Source organism: Mustela putorius, unplaced genomic scaffold, assembly GCF_011764305.1.
Source record: "Mustela putorius furo isolate JIRA1106 unplaced genomic scaffold, ASM1176430v1.1 tig00003942_pilon_pilon_pilon, whole genome shotgun sequence".
In the NCBI taxonomy this organism is placed as follows: Eukaryota; Metazoa; Chordata; class Mammalia; order Carnivora; family Mustelidae; genus Mustela; species Mustela putorius.
This window is the reverse complement of record NW_025422087.1, coordinates 4,850,694-4,865,484: the sequence shown is the minus strand read 5'-3', so window position 1 is coordinate 4,865,484 and position 14,791 is coordinate 4,850,694. Positions and strand designations below refer to the sequence as shown.

The following is a 14,791-nucleotide window of genomic DNA, read 5'->3' as shown; positions in this document are numbered from 1 at the left end:
GGAAGCTGGGGAGACATTATGAGAAAGAGTCAGCTCACCCTGATGAAAAACCCCAAGAAGAGTAGTTGAAACCAAAGATCTCCTGGGGATCAGTTGTTGACAATCTCCCCTTTGAGGGTGGGGCTGTGTGTGTGTGTAACTTAGGAGTAAGTGACACAATGCAGAGACACCCAAAGGTCATGTTGTCCTGGCTACGTTTAATCAGCTGTGCACCATGAGCGAGGTTTTACTCTCCCTGCTCAGAACAGAGCAGGAAGTGTGCCGAACGCTTCAGCGCACAGCCCGCGGACTGAGCGGTACCCTTACCTCACACCTTCTTGTGTGATACCAGCTGTATTTACCCAAACAAAACCTCAGACCCCGTCGAGTTCCGTTTGCCCAGCAGACCTCCTTTGCTCAGATCTCTAGGCTTGGACTAAGGGGTGATCAGAGTTCAGACAGTCTTCTCTCAAGGAGGTTTCCAGGGAGCAGGAATCCGAGGACCCTTCAGCCAGCAACAGGTGGAAAGAAGTTAACAATCAAGGGCTCTAAAGGAACAAAGGGCAGGTAAAGGGCTTCTGAAGCTAGTTCAAACACGCACATACAGAATTAGCAAAAAGCCTTTTGAATATTAACTTGTCCTTTGACCCGGGGCTCTGTTTCTAGAAGGCTGGGCTGAGGAAATGATCAGAGGCAGGCAAAGATGAGTGCACTAGGAGGACGGCTAGGAAGTTATTTACAAAGCAGAAAATTGGAAAAATCTAAATGTCCAAAAGCAGAAGGAGGGCTAAATAAACCAGAGCATGCCTGAGCTGGTGTGCGGCCATTACAATTATGTTTAGAAATAAATTTTAATTGCTTGAAAAATGCTCTTAACATAACATTAAGTGAAAAAAAGTATAATGAATGAAATAGCTGCTTCTATAGTGTGAACTCAAGCATTTGCGTTTCTATATATACATGAGAAAGCTGGGTGCGTAGATGAATACAAAAAAGAAGACTGGAGAGAACCCTGCCAGTAAAAATCGTGTTATTGTAAGTTGATATGTATACGTCTCCATATTTTTTTTTAAGATTTTTATTCATTTATTTGACAGAGAGAGACACAGCAAGGGAGGGAACACAAGCAGGGGGAGTGGGAGAAGGCGAAAGCAGGGAGCCCGATGTGGGGCTCGATCCCAGGACCCTCAGATCATGACCTGAGCTGAAGGCAGAGGCTTAACCGACTGAGCCACCCAGACACACCTGTATTTAGTTTTTAAACAAGGGCACCTTACGCTTGGTCATAAACAAACAAGAGGATTCTTTTTTATTGACTGACCCATTTTCTTTTTTATTGTGGTAAAATAGACGTAAGTAATGCTTACCATTTCAGCCATTTCTACGAGCACAGTTCAGTGGCATCAAGCGCATTTGCATTTTTGAGCAACCCTCACTGCCATCCATCTCCAGAACTTTTTCACTTTGTGAGACCGAAACTCTGTTCCTGTTAAATGCCGACTCCCCATTCCCCTGACCCCATTCCCTGGCAACCACCGTCTAGCCTCTGTCTTTATGACTCTCACTTTTCCACTTACCTCATGGGAGTGGAATCAGACAGCACTCTTCTCTTTATGTCTGGTTTATTTTATTTAGCATAATGCCTCCGAGATTCAAGCCCCTTAGTGTGGCTCCTGCGTTCTGCTAAAGCCCAGCGCTGATCTCCACACCTCCAGCAAGGTCTTTCGCGTGGGACCCGATGAAGCCGAATATTGTTTGGCATGCTGAAGGTTCCCCTTCCAGGGCCGCCGGGAGGGATGTTAAGAGATGATATCAGGAGTTAAGTGTCCACTTCCCACTTGTCCCCAGCAGCCTCAGGTAGCTGATGTTGCTGCATTCTGGGACTAAGTGGTGAGGGTGGGTGAGTGGAAGAAGCAGCCAGGAACCTCAATTGGAGAAAAGACTGGAAGGAGCTTTTAAAACAGCTACTAAAACTGTAAAACTCACTTTACAGGGACTGAGGGAATGTAAGTTAATCGCCCCCATGCACGAGAGAGGCAATGCCTTGTCGGGACACCAGCCTTAAGCGTCTGACAGCTCAGTGCTCAGTTCAGCCTCTGACAGCTGTGAGACTGTGGGGAGGCTCCTTGACATATCTAGACCTCAGTGTTCTCACCTGTAAAATGAGCACCACGAATGTGTCATCTCCTTCATTTGCCCTGGTTGCATTTAAAGAACTTCGAACGTTGCCTGGCAATAATAAAGGCTCAATATGTGGTAAGTGCTATTAGTATTTAAAACTACTATTATTATCATGGCTGTCCTTTAGTGCCTAAGTGCAGACTAAAGCTGGCTCGCTTAACTCGTAGCCCAAAGCTGTTCTTACTCTCTTCTTCTGTGTCCTGCTTTGAACTTTGACCCCTGACCATTCCCCCTACTTTTTACCTTTCTCTGCACAGCTCTGGACCTTCCAGATGGGAAAGGGCAAAAAGAGGGAAAAACAGAAGCTAAAAGGGGATGGAGAGAGCCTAGCAAAGACAGGAGAGCCTGTCTGCAAGAGTTTGCATCCACCCAGTAGGAATGAAGAAACAAGCATGAAAATCACTGTTTCACAACTCACAGACAAAGCTCAAAACCCTTTCCCATGGGCTGGTAGTTAGATGTGCCAAGAAACAGCTATATTTTCCATACCTCATGCTGGAGTAGAGGCCAACCCTCATTTCAACAGGTGGCCCATAGAAACATCTTGGTATGATAAACCTCCATAAACCTTGGCTTGTTTCAAACTCTATTTAATGCCCCCCCCCCCCCCGCCAAACCAAACCCTGCCTAGATTTCTAGAACATTCCGTACATGATCATTTTTAGGATTAGCCAGAATTCTCTTCAAGATCCTGGTGTGTAACCTTTTGCTCTTTGTTCCCTTCCTCTGAAGGCGGCTGAGTGCAGTTCTTTTCACACCCTACTTGAAAGGCAGCTGCCAGTGGGAGTATACAGTTCTCTGTCTTGTTTCTTCCATTTCAGAAAGGTTTCTTTCCTACTACTTCTGGCTGTCTGCTCTGCCTGGCTGGGGAGACACCCCAGACTTCCTCCACCCGCATGGCCTTGCAGCCAAAGACCCAAAACACAGGGAGGGGTCCAATTAAAAAACCGGGCACACAAGGAAAAGCAGACATTAAAGGACAACCCAGTCTCCTAAAAAAAAAAAAAAAAAAAAAAAAAAAAAAAAAAAAAAAAAAAAAAGGAACAAGCAAAGAAAGAAATAACGGTGTGTAAATATTTTATTTCAAGCTCTCTTGTGCTAATTAAGGAATACGGACAGTTGTTTCTCACAGGGCTAGCAACTACTCATTTTGGATGGAATCTTCTTAATGGACTGGGATAAACAAGAGAACGCCTTAAAGAGAAGTCTCATTATACAGGCACAGCCCCAAGCCATGTTCCCTTCAGGCGTCTGCTGGCTTCCAGGACGTCGTGGGCGAGGTGAGATGTGCCCAAAAGAGGCGCCTCTTTCAGAGGGCATCTGTGTGAGGGCAGACGCGGGCAGCCTTAGTCACCAAGCGCGCACCTCAAGAGCGTCATTTTAATTCTGAAGTGTTTGACTATCATATTCATTTCTGAAAACATGCATGCCAGCTTGGCGTCTAGCTCAGGGGACATCCCATAAATCAGGAGGGAGAGGAAAATGTCAAAAGCCCGATTTTCTAGTTATGTGTGTTTTTGCTCCTTCTGTCCCCTCCCCACCCCTCCCCCACCCCACCTACCTCCTTCCTTCCCCACCAGTAACAGGAGAGATTTGGAAACACTTCAGCTCTGTACCACCTTGGCACTCTCTTCCGGTTCAGTGTTTCTCAGCTGCTTGAGAATTCAGGATGCACGGGCCGTCCACCCGTGTCAACCCCCGGCCTGGCCAGGACCACCTGGGTTGACCAGCCACTTTGACGGAGGCAGTCCGGAAGAGGAGACAGTTTCTCTGTGGAGAGCCACTGCTGTTGGCCTGAATTCATCAACCAGGATTTATTGGGAGAGCATGAGGGAAGGAAGGAGGAGGGAGACAAATGTACAGTCTATCAAGTAAACACAAGTACGGCTCAGTAGTGCGGGGCGTATGACATGCCCAGGAACACACAAAGGAAACCCGGCATGCTTTAAACTTGGCCTGATGGAAATTTCTGTGTCAAGGCGGATTACAGAGGTTCACAGTCAAAAAGTGTGCCAGGCACCATCCCGGGGGGCTTTCACAGACATGGTCCTTCTTAATTCTCCCAAGAAATGCTGGTAAGGCCAACCTGTTATCCTGCGGGAGCCCTCACAAAACCGAGTCTCAGAGGGTCAACTCCACCAAGGCTGCCGAGACTCAGGTCTTCTGGCTACATGACCGGTGGTTACCCACACTGCTCAGGAAGAGAAAAAGTACTCGCTTTTTCAACGTACCTGACATTGATATTAGCCATAGGAATGTAGTTGTGAATAGTAGGGGAAACTGAGCGAGAACTTGTTGTACTTCCTTGGCAACTGCTCTAGGAACCTAGAACAATTCAACAATAAGAAGTTCATTTTAAAGAAAGAGGCCACAACCTAGAGGTATAAATACTTCCCAAAGGCATGTCCTGCAGGTGCATCCCTCCCTGAACCGGTGGGGAGCAGCATGGTGCGGGCAAGTGTGTGTTACGCAGCTGGCGGTGGTGTCTGTGCAAGGAAGGGGCATAAAGGAGCTATGTAGTAATGGAACACTATTGGACTTACACTGAAGGCTCAGTGAAGGCTTCTCAGAAAAAATAGTATGCCCGAGCCTCAGCTGACTAATTTATGGGTGTGCTAGTAAATTACGAATGTTAAAATGTTACGTCTTGGGATGACTTTCAGTTGGTGGTATGCCTTTCGACTTTACCATTTTTTTTTTAGATTTTATTTATTTATTTATTTATTTGAGAGAGAGAGAGAGCAGTGGGAGTGGGAAGGGGGCATAAGCAGAGGGAGAGGGAAAAGTAGATTCCCCACTGAGCAGGAAGCTTGCTCCCAGGACACCGGGATCATGACCTCAGCTGAAGGCAGATGCTTAACCGACTGAGCCACCCACATGCCCCTTGGTTTTTTACCATGTCTTTGCATTAAAAAAATCTTTAGTAAAATAAGCTTATAATTAGCTGCCTTCTTCGGTCTCTAAAATGAGAAAGACTATTGTTTTTAGGCAATCAGATTTGAGGGAAGGAGTTTCAGAGCCTAAGAGATCTGGGTTCAAACCTCAGTTAAATGGCTTTCCAGAAGTATGACATTGAGAGAGTGGCTCGTAATCTCTGAACTTCAGACTCTTTATAGTTAAACAGAGACAGTCATACCTACTCAACAGAATCACGGCATGAAAACCTACAGATAGATGATGGTGTTTATGGATACATTGTATGTGCTCAGAAAATAAATGTATGGATAAGTGATGAAATACAGATTAAACTTAAAGTAGAGCATTTACGCAGAATAAGTATTTTTTAACCAAAAAAGAAAAATCAAGCCCTCAAAGTCTATTGGTGAGGAAAAGTCCCATGAATGAACAATTATGGCATGACCTCAGAGCTACTGGGGCGGTGTTCCTGGTAGATCTTGGGCAGGGTGGGGGCATCCAGGCTCTGGGTCTGGGTGTTGGGTCTCAAACAGCCCTGACAGTAGCCAGGGTCTCCCTTACATGTTCCATGAGCTGTGCCAGATGTGACATAGATACAGAGAACCCATGCATCCTCACGAGACATCCGGCTGGAGAGCTGTGGAAAGCCCCAGTGGGGCAAGGAGAAGCATTTCTACTCACAGGTTAGGGTTGGCTGTGATTTGTCCTGAGACTTTAAAAATCTTTGCCTCATAGGGATACCAGGAAAGGGTCATAGGTTCATAGGGATACCAGGAAAATTGTATAAGGAGAATGCACCATGACCAGAGCCAGTGTCTGTTTACACTGGACAGGTAGGCAGCCCAGCCACACGGGGTATCAAACTCCTTCTGCATGTGGGTATGGCTTGTCTAGAGAAACACAAAATCTGCACCTTCTCTTGTTGGGCCAAGCTGCCTCTTTTTATTAGCTATCCATATACCTGGCTGTTGGCTTTATTATCTCATAAAATTGGCCTGTCAGTCTAGAAAAGCAAAGGCGGACACCCAGCCTGAATTTATTAGCCAGAATGGCTGCGACCCTTAAGAAGATCTGTCTATCACTCACTTAGGTTTGTGTTGTTTTTTTCTCGGCACAGCAAAGTGTCAACATTGTCACAAAGAAGCCCTTGCCTGGGGCAGCTTCATCTTCCATAAAATGTGTATGTGTGAGGGAGCAGGAGGTAGGGCTGGGTGTGAGCGAGGTCATTGGTTCCCAAATCTGTCTGAACTTAAATTGGCTATTGAAAAATATGTTTAATGAGAGGCTGTTCGGGAAGGTCTCAGGAATCTGGATTTTTAGAAAGTTCCCCTGGGTAATTCTGATCATCAGCCAGGACTGGGAATATCTGGCCCCCATCATCTACCAGGTACCATTGGTCTGGAACATTCTAGAATACGGAAGTCCAGAGGCGTCAATAAACCATCAAGGTAGGAAATTGAGAAATAGTTTCTTAACAACCTGGGGGAAATTTCTCAACTGAAGGAGACCGTCTTGCCTTTCTATGCCATAAGGAAGACTTCCTTTGCCCGAGAAGCTTCAATATTTTCTATTCCCCCACGAATCATTCGACATTGGGGGCAACTAGTACACCTTGACCTCACCTTCTCCAGGTGTGGTCTGCAGACTGGTATCATTAGCATCACCTGGGAGCTTGGTAGAACTGCAAACTCTGGAGGCCCACGGTAGACCTCCTGAATCAGAGTCTCTACCGGGGTCCCGAGGAGATTCATATACACACTGAAGTCTAGGAGAGCGCTGGCTCAGGTCACTGGCTCCCAACGCGTTCTTTTGGAATCATCTGGAGAGTTTAAAAAAAAAAAAAAATACTGATGGGTAAATATCAAAGTCCAGGGTAGAAGAATTATTTCAAATTCCCTGGGGTTATTCGATTGTGCAAGGAAGCAACAACTTTCAGCAATAACTGATTTAAAGAAATAATAATCATCTCTTATTATTAAAATAATGATTTTGTTATTATAAAGGGGGGTTGTAGCAAGGGGTTTTGTACATCATTACTGATTTGGCGTTTTTCCTTCATTAAACTGAAGAGACTGGGGGCGTGAGCGAAACAAAGAACAGGGCGGCTCGGAAGCCCTCCGATGAGAGCAGAAAGAAAGAGGAGCAGAAGATGTTGGGATGTGAACGGTCTCAGTGTCCATTTCCTTCGGAGCCTGCACGGATGGACTAGCACGTCCCGGACAGCACTGGTCTCTCCCCTGCCTTGCAGAGAAACACACCCAAACTAACAGATGTATGAGAAGAAGTCCCCATGTCTAGATGCCTCTCTCTCGATCACAGAAAATTGTTTCTTATGCTCCTGTGCTCTAGTTTAAGCATATTCCTTATTCTGTCAGAAGCTAAGTATAGGTTGTGTGGTTAGTGAGACAGAACAACCATCCAGTTTGGAAAATGAACAGAAGGTGGTATGGGAAACTTCAATCCCATGAATGCCCCTCCACCTGATTCCCAGCGTATCAAAACTCTTTCAGAGCCCGGGCCCACCCCTGGAGTCAGTCCTGACGGTCCCCAGCAGGCGAGAGAGGATACCAAGCCAGCGGTGGAGGATGGCAGGGCCCAGGTGGGAGGTCAAAGGGCTTGGGTCTGACTTTGGTGTGGACACAGCGTTTGTTTGTTAATTTTAAAGATTTTATTTATTTATTTATTTATTTATTTGACAGAGAGAAAGAGAGAGAAATCACAAGTAGGAAGAGAGGCAGGCAGAGAGGAGGAAGCAGGCTCCCTGCTGAGCAGAGAGCCCGATGGGGGGCTCGATCCCAGGACCCTGAGATCATGACCTGAGCCGAAGGCAGAGGCTTAACCCACTGAGCCACCCAGGCCCAGTTTTCTTACCTGTGTTTGAGCTCATCTCACTGTTTGGTACTCTGAGCCATAGTACTGGGAGTGAAGAGTAGTGAGACCCAGCATGGGAGGCAGCCGCCCACTACATCTGGGGGGCTCTCCCCCGGTCTGTGGGCTGCACGGCCTCCTGGTTCTCAGCCCCGCAGGCCTCCTTCCCCCCACCCTCCCATCCCCGTGGAGCCGCACCTCTCCCCTAGCTTTGCCCGCAGGCGGCATTCTCCACCTCTTCTGACTAACCCGGAGTCAAATGTTAGGCTCAGAAAAGCCTCAGCAATAAAAATAGCTCCAGGAAGGTGGCAGCTTTAATTCTTTGTGCTTTCGGGTGGCTGAAAGCAGAGAGCTGTTTCCACACTACTCACTGGGAGGCTCTTAGAAACAACATTTGAACCACCAGATAAAAAGCACTGATTTAGGAAAGCCTCCTGGAAGGCTTTAATTGGAAAACAGTTCCACCTCATTCTATTTCCCTGACCACCTCTCTTTTGGAGGGGCCATGCTTTACTCTGAGCCGGGGACCCCGATGTTTCAGGTGGGAACGAGATGAGGCACGTAGTGGGGAGAAGGGCCACAGCCCTGAGGACCTCCCTCGGGCTGGCCCCCTCACCAGACCTGAGCCGGAGAAACTAGGCTGGACTGATTGTCCAGGTCACTGTGTTGGAGGGGGCTGCCCCCTCTGATGTCTCAGTGTGACCTCGAAGGAGGTTCCCTGTCTGTGACTCCAGAGGCTTCTCCACAAATGAGGGGCGAGGCCCAGACAATATCTAAGAATGTTCTCCCAGTTTATGACATTGTGGCTTTTTCTTTCTTTCTTTTTTTGAATGTACAGCCCAGGAAAAGGAAAAAGAAAAAAATGCTGGTGTGAGTGTAAGATGCTATTTCAGGACAAGAAATAGTATTTTGGGTGAATCTGAGGGAGTAATTTTGGAAAGTTTCAGACAGAAGCGACCAAAAAAAAAAAAAAAAAGAAAGAAAAAGAAAAAAGAAAGACTGTATCCAAATAGAGTGCCCAGAAAGGCTTGGCGTGGCCACAGAGAGAGGAGGCTTGGCCTGGAGTCTTTCACTGAAAACCAGAGCAGCAGCTGAAGGGGCGAACCAGCTGGAGCCCAGACGGTGGTGGTTATCAGAGCGTCCCCTGACGGCTGCCTCTCCCAGTCCGGAAGCCCAGAGGAAACGCGTCTGGCTCCAAACACCAAGGACACTGAAGAGGAGAGAGACAGGGAGAGACAGAGAGGGAAAGAGGCAGAGGCAGACAGAGGGAAAGAAGGATTCTGAAAGCAATTCTATATCTTATTCATTTTTAGTGAGGGCCTCCCACGTGCTGAACACTCCGCTAAATCCTGGGACAACGAACCTCCTGATTTTAAGAGCTAAGGATCACCTGCAACCATACTCTCCTGGTGCTCATTACTCCACGGCATCCCCATGATGAAGCCGCAGCCACACTCGGCAGTGGGTCAGTGGACCTGGGAGCATGGACGTTGACGCCAGAATCACCAGGGTTCAAATCCTACCTTGACCACTTATTAGCTGTGTGACCTTGGATATAACCTCTCTGTGGCTTTTCTTCATCTATAAAATAAGAACAGAAAATAGTGTCTACCTTATAAAAACCGTATGAAGATTAAAGTAGTTACTATATATTAAGCACCTAGAAAAGGGATTGGCAAACAGTCGGTGCCATATAAATGTTGGCTATCATGATCATCATCCCTGATTTCCTGATGAGGACAGAGGCCATGGCCAGTGGAGCTGGGCTCAGAGTCAGGGCTCCCTTAAACATCACACTGCAACACTCTAGACAGGCTTATTCCCAAAGAGTTTGTGATTTGGGGTTGTTGTCAATATTGGCTCTCCTAAAGTGCATGCAGAGTGGACCGATCACCTCACACCACCAGCAGGTAATCTGATGGAATGGGTTCCATAGTGTGGGCTGTGGACAGACACTGCACCTCACAAAGATACATAACCATGGCTGGAGCTATGTCCAGGCTGGCTGAGCGGTGGAAATCATAGCATTGCTGCATCTGCAGACCACTCATGACAGCTAGGACCTTCAGAACTCAGGCTTCTGTGCCTGCTTTCCAGAAGCCTCCTTCTGTTCCTCCTGGGAATGATGTCTGTGGCTTCCACGTCTCAAGAATGTTGTTTGTACAAATGATTTTGAAAGTACTGCCCCTGGGTTGAATCCCCAGGGTCGATTCCGATTTAGCTGGCCTGGGGTATGGCCTGGGCATCGACATTTTTTCAAAGTTCTCCAAATGATTCTAATGGGCAGTGAGGTTTGAGAACCACTGGCTTCAGCAGTCCTCTGAGACTGTGGCCATGACTGTGACCCAGTCCCCCTCCTCTCCTTCCTAACCTCCAGCAGCATGAGCTGGTTCATGGAGCCTAGCCATTAAATACTACACTTTCAGCCCCCCTGACAGCAAGGTATGGCTGTGTGGTTACTTCTGTGAGGGGAAACATGCCTCTCCCAGGTCATAGCTACCTCTCTTGCAATCCCCCTTCCCCAGGCTGGAGGCTGACTGACACCTTCCCCAGGCTGGAGAATAGGGGCGCTCTCTGGGTGATAGAGCAATGCTGTAGACGAACTTGTATCCCAGGACAGCCCAAGGAAGGGTCACCTGCCTGGCCTGGATTGCCCACCTAGCTTTGGGCTATTACATGAGAGAAAAATGCAGTCCCATCTGTTTGAGCCTTTGTAATTTTAGGTCTCTTTCTTAAAGCAGAGAAACCTATTTTCCAGGCACTTTTCCTGTTGGATGGCTTTAAAGGAGGGATGAATGCCAAGTCACCTGAGGAGCTTTTCACTTTCTGTCCAGGAACCCCCTCAGATCTAGCAAATCAACATGGCCAGCGATAGAACAAGGCATCTGCTGTTTGGGGGACAGGCTTTGTTGGTTTGTTTGCTTGCTTTTAAGTTCATTGCTAATGACAGAATGGAATTAAAAACCTTTGACCAAGTAGATTTGATGGAGACGCAAAGAACCAATTAGCCACACGCATAGCAACTGAAATGCCAACAGGCTGATTGGGAAGAGAGATCAGGAGGAAAGGCTAGTGTTGTCTGCTTACTGTCTGCCTCCTGCTGTCCTTTTAAAAATTATTTATTGAGCACATACTATGTGGTTCTCGTTTCTTTTTTTTATAAGACTTTTTATTTTTTTAAGGACAGTTTTAGCTTTATAGAAAACTTGAAAGGAAAGCACAGAGATTTCCAGATAGCCCTGCCCCCCACATACGCAGAGCCTCCCCATTATCCACATGCCCTGCCTCGGGCGTATATTCGTTATGGTTGATGAACCTGCATTTGACATGCCATCATCACCCACGCTCTAGAGTTGACATTAGGGTTCACTTCTGCTGTGGCACATTCTACAGGTTGGGACAAATGTATGATGGCATGTATCCACCAAGGGAACATTAGACCGAGTATTCTCACTGCCCTAAAAATCCTTTCTGCTCCACCTCTTCCTCCCTCCCCATCGTCTACAAACCTTGGCAACCACGGATGTTTTTCCTGTCTCCGTAGCTGTGCCTTTTCCAGAATGTCATATAATTGAAATCACACAGCGTGTAGGTTTCTCAGACTGGCTTCTTTCACTTGGCAAGGGGCATGTAAGTTTCCTCCATGTCTTTCTGTGGCTGGATAGCTCATTTCTTTTTATTGCTAAATAATGCTCTGTGGTATAGAGGTACCATAGTTTCTCCATTCGACTACCGAAGAACACTGGATGGCTTCTAAGTTTTTGGCAATTATGAGTACGCTGCTATCAACATCCTTGTGCAGGTTTTTGTGTGGACAGAACTTTCCATCTCATTTGGGTAAATAGCAAGGGGTAGGATTTCTGGATCGCACATGTATAGCTTTTAAAGCCCCACAGGTGAGCCGATTACCCATCCTGGGGAGGATGGTGTAAGGGTAACAACCAAGACAGTTTGCTCTGCTGATCAGACACCCCAGAGCCCGGGGCCCCTGGAGGTCTGTGATCAGGTAGGAGAGAGACAGTGTGCTGAGTGAACCCTGGACTGGGAACACCCTTCCTCCCTGCCCTGTCCCCAACATCACCTTCCATGGCCCTGGACCCAGGAAGGGAGCTCAGGGGGCATTTACCAATTGATTTGAGTGAGCCACAAGCAAACAGAGGGGGGCAAGTGAGAGGCCTCCCTGTCCTTACTCTTCCAGCAGCAGAACATGCTGGCAAAGCATCTTGTTCTCAAAACGTTGATATTTTAAATCAAAAAGGGGGGCTTGCAACATGCATATTTACAAATGTCCTTTTTGTGTGAAACGTTGCCATGGAGACCTGCAACTGTGACACCAATTTATGGCTTAAGAGCACCATCAGCCTCCTTGTGTGAAGCCAGGTAGCCCGCTGGGCCTGTGCTGCTGCACCTGCTGGTTCTGGGTGGCACCTGTGGGTGTCTGGGACAACAGGGGAGGGTCTCTTCAACAGGGAAAGACTTCCAGGACTAAAGATGCTGCGTTCTCTTTCAGAACAGCTAATTAGGCAAGGCGGGCAGCATCTGTCTCCCTGAGACCAAATTCTTTCCATTTCAAAGCCTTCACATATGTGAGCTCCCTGCAACCCTTCTCCCCTGCCCCAACCGCCAAGTAATCTGGCTTTGGCTGGCAGAACTTGGCCTTCAGAATGCACAAACTCAGTTCACCCTCCAGACTCCAGAGGAGTGAGAGGAGCTCCCAGAGACTTCTCCAGTGCCCAGGCCTGTTCCTAAAAGCAACTCGGCTCACAAGACCCTTGCATGCTAATAACTGTGCCTCTAACTAAACGGAGCTCTTTTCCAAACCATGAAGACTTACACCAAGCTCTTCCTGGGCTGCAACTTCTGGAACTCAGATGCCCAAAACAGAAACAGTAGTAAAACGTTAACGGTGCAGAAACAGTATCAAGGAAGCAGATGTCGCCTTGTACTCTATGAGAATGTTTCCTACACTTGGAAGTCCAGGGTATCTGCTTTCCAGGGGGAAGGGGGAGTTCTTCTCAGTCCTGAATGGGGATGCAGAAGTGACCTTGCCTTGTGGTTCTTGAGGATAAGGACTTGACTTCCATTTTGCTCCTAAGGACTATTGCAGACTGAGAACTGACTGGTTGATATAGTCAGTGACATGGGGCTTGGCCGCTGGGTCAACTTCTTCCCTTCTAAGATTGTGACCTGGTGTCTCAGTTTCCTAGAAGACTTGCCTTCTCTCCGTCCACAGAGGGTCTCCTCTGCTCTCAGAGTGTGGACCGTTCTCAGGACACAGCGCGAAACAGCAGGCCACCCCAGGGTCTTTCAACGCCTGTTTTTTGAAGTGTTGTGCAGAAGCTCTTTCTGCTCTCTTTTCAAAACAGAAATTAAAGTAGATTACGAGGTGTGTGGGTTGACAACTCGCATGAAACACTGAACTTACCCAAAGAGAACTGGCGAACGAGTATCTGGAAAGACTCCTTCACTGCACCCCTGCGGCCCTCTACTCTTCCCTACTTGATATTCTGATCTGGCCCAAGTGTTTTATTTGACAAAACCTTCCACTGTCGCTGAGGAGGATTCAGGAAAGCTCACTGGATCTTCTTCAAAGGCACTTCCCTCTTGTGGATGAGACATGCAGGCCAGTCGAGCACCTTGCCCGTTAATGAAGACCAGAAAGGAGAGAATCCCTGAGGTGCGCTTGAATGTGGAGGGCCGCCCAACAGCCACCGCTTAATTCTTCAACCTAATTCAACCTAATTCAACTGAAAAAAGACAAGGGTCCCTTGGAAGCGTCTTTGAGTGGTGGCCCATGTTTTTCAGGCCTCGGCCCTAGGAACTGAGTAAAAAGGCTTTGCCATCACTAATTTTCTGCACCTCGTTTTCTGCTTCCTAGAAAGCTTCTCTGTCCCCACAGCAGTTTCTAATTATGTCGCTGAATTAGCCCATGATTCATTGCCATTTTCATTTCCCAAATGAAGAGCTATTCTTTTTGAGTTTGTGCAAAACCCTGCCAGGAAATCCTCAGCGTTCTGTGTCCGTGGCTAACCCGGATCCCACTGATGGTATCCTGCTCAGGGGCCCGCTGGGTGCGGGCAAGTCTGAGCTGCTGTGTTGTGGGGAAGATCGGAGAGGGGATGGGGGGGGTCAGGAGAGGGTAGAGTAACCACAAGGCCTCTGGGGTCTAGGTTCCACTCCTTGCCACTTGTGTGACCTCTCTAAATCTCAGCTTCCTAGCTGTGAAGTGGGCACAGCTGATAGTCCCTATGTCATAGGGGTCTGTTGAAGATTCCATAAGATACTGATCACACAGATAGTGACTATCACAGTTCCAGTTTTAGTATAATGCTATTATTGTTCATTAATTGTTAATAGCATTCAGGGCCACAGAATTTGACTTATGAAAACTTGTCATTCATGATATACCATTACCATTGAGCCTCAGTATCTCTCTCCCCTCACTTCCCCACCCCCAAGTTCCCATTTTCATCTACCATATTTATCCATTCCCTCGTTTTGATTTCTACTGCTGTTGTTTTATCCCAGGTGTATGCACCTAAATAATAGATCGCTTAGCTCGACTTTGTTGTTGAACTTTATAAGAAGAATTGTGAGCTCTCTATACTTTCTGGGTCTTGCTTTTCTCATTTAAGGTCATCAGCCGGTGTTACGCCAATGTGTAACAGTCACCTATGTGGATGCCTCTAACCGTGGTTCATTCATTTTTTCATTGTTGCACAATATTCTGTCCTATAAGTCTACATATTTATTACTAAATACATTACTATACATAGTCATTCTCTTATTCGCAGACATTTGGGGGGGGTTGGAAAACAGCTTTACTGAGATAATAATTCACGCATCA

At 47.2% G+C, this 14,791-nt stretch overlaps 1 long non-coding RNA gene across 2 annotated transcripts; it reads left to right on the top strand.

Moving 5' to 3' along the window:
• Positions 1-1,220: 1,220 nt before the first annotated feature.
• Positions 1,221-7,781, top strand: LOC106003937. Of its 2 annotated transcripts, none has more exons than XR_006603575.1 (3): positions 1,221-2,235; positions 3,280-3,440; positions 7,146-7,781. It is a non-coding gene; the product is annotated as an uncharacterized LOC106003937 (long non-coding RNA). The 2 variants fall into 2 exon arrangements; XR_001176705.2 differs by lacking the exon at positions 7,146-7,781 and adding an exon at positions 3,741-4,903.
• The last annotated feature ends 7,010 nt before the right edge of the window (positions 7,782-14,791 follow it).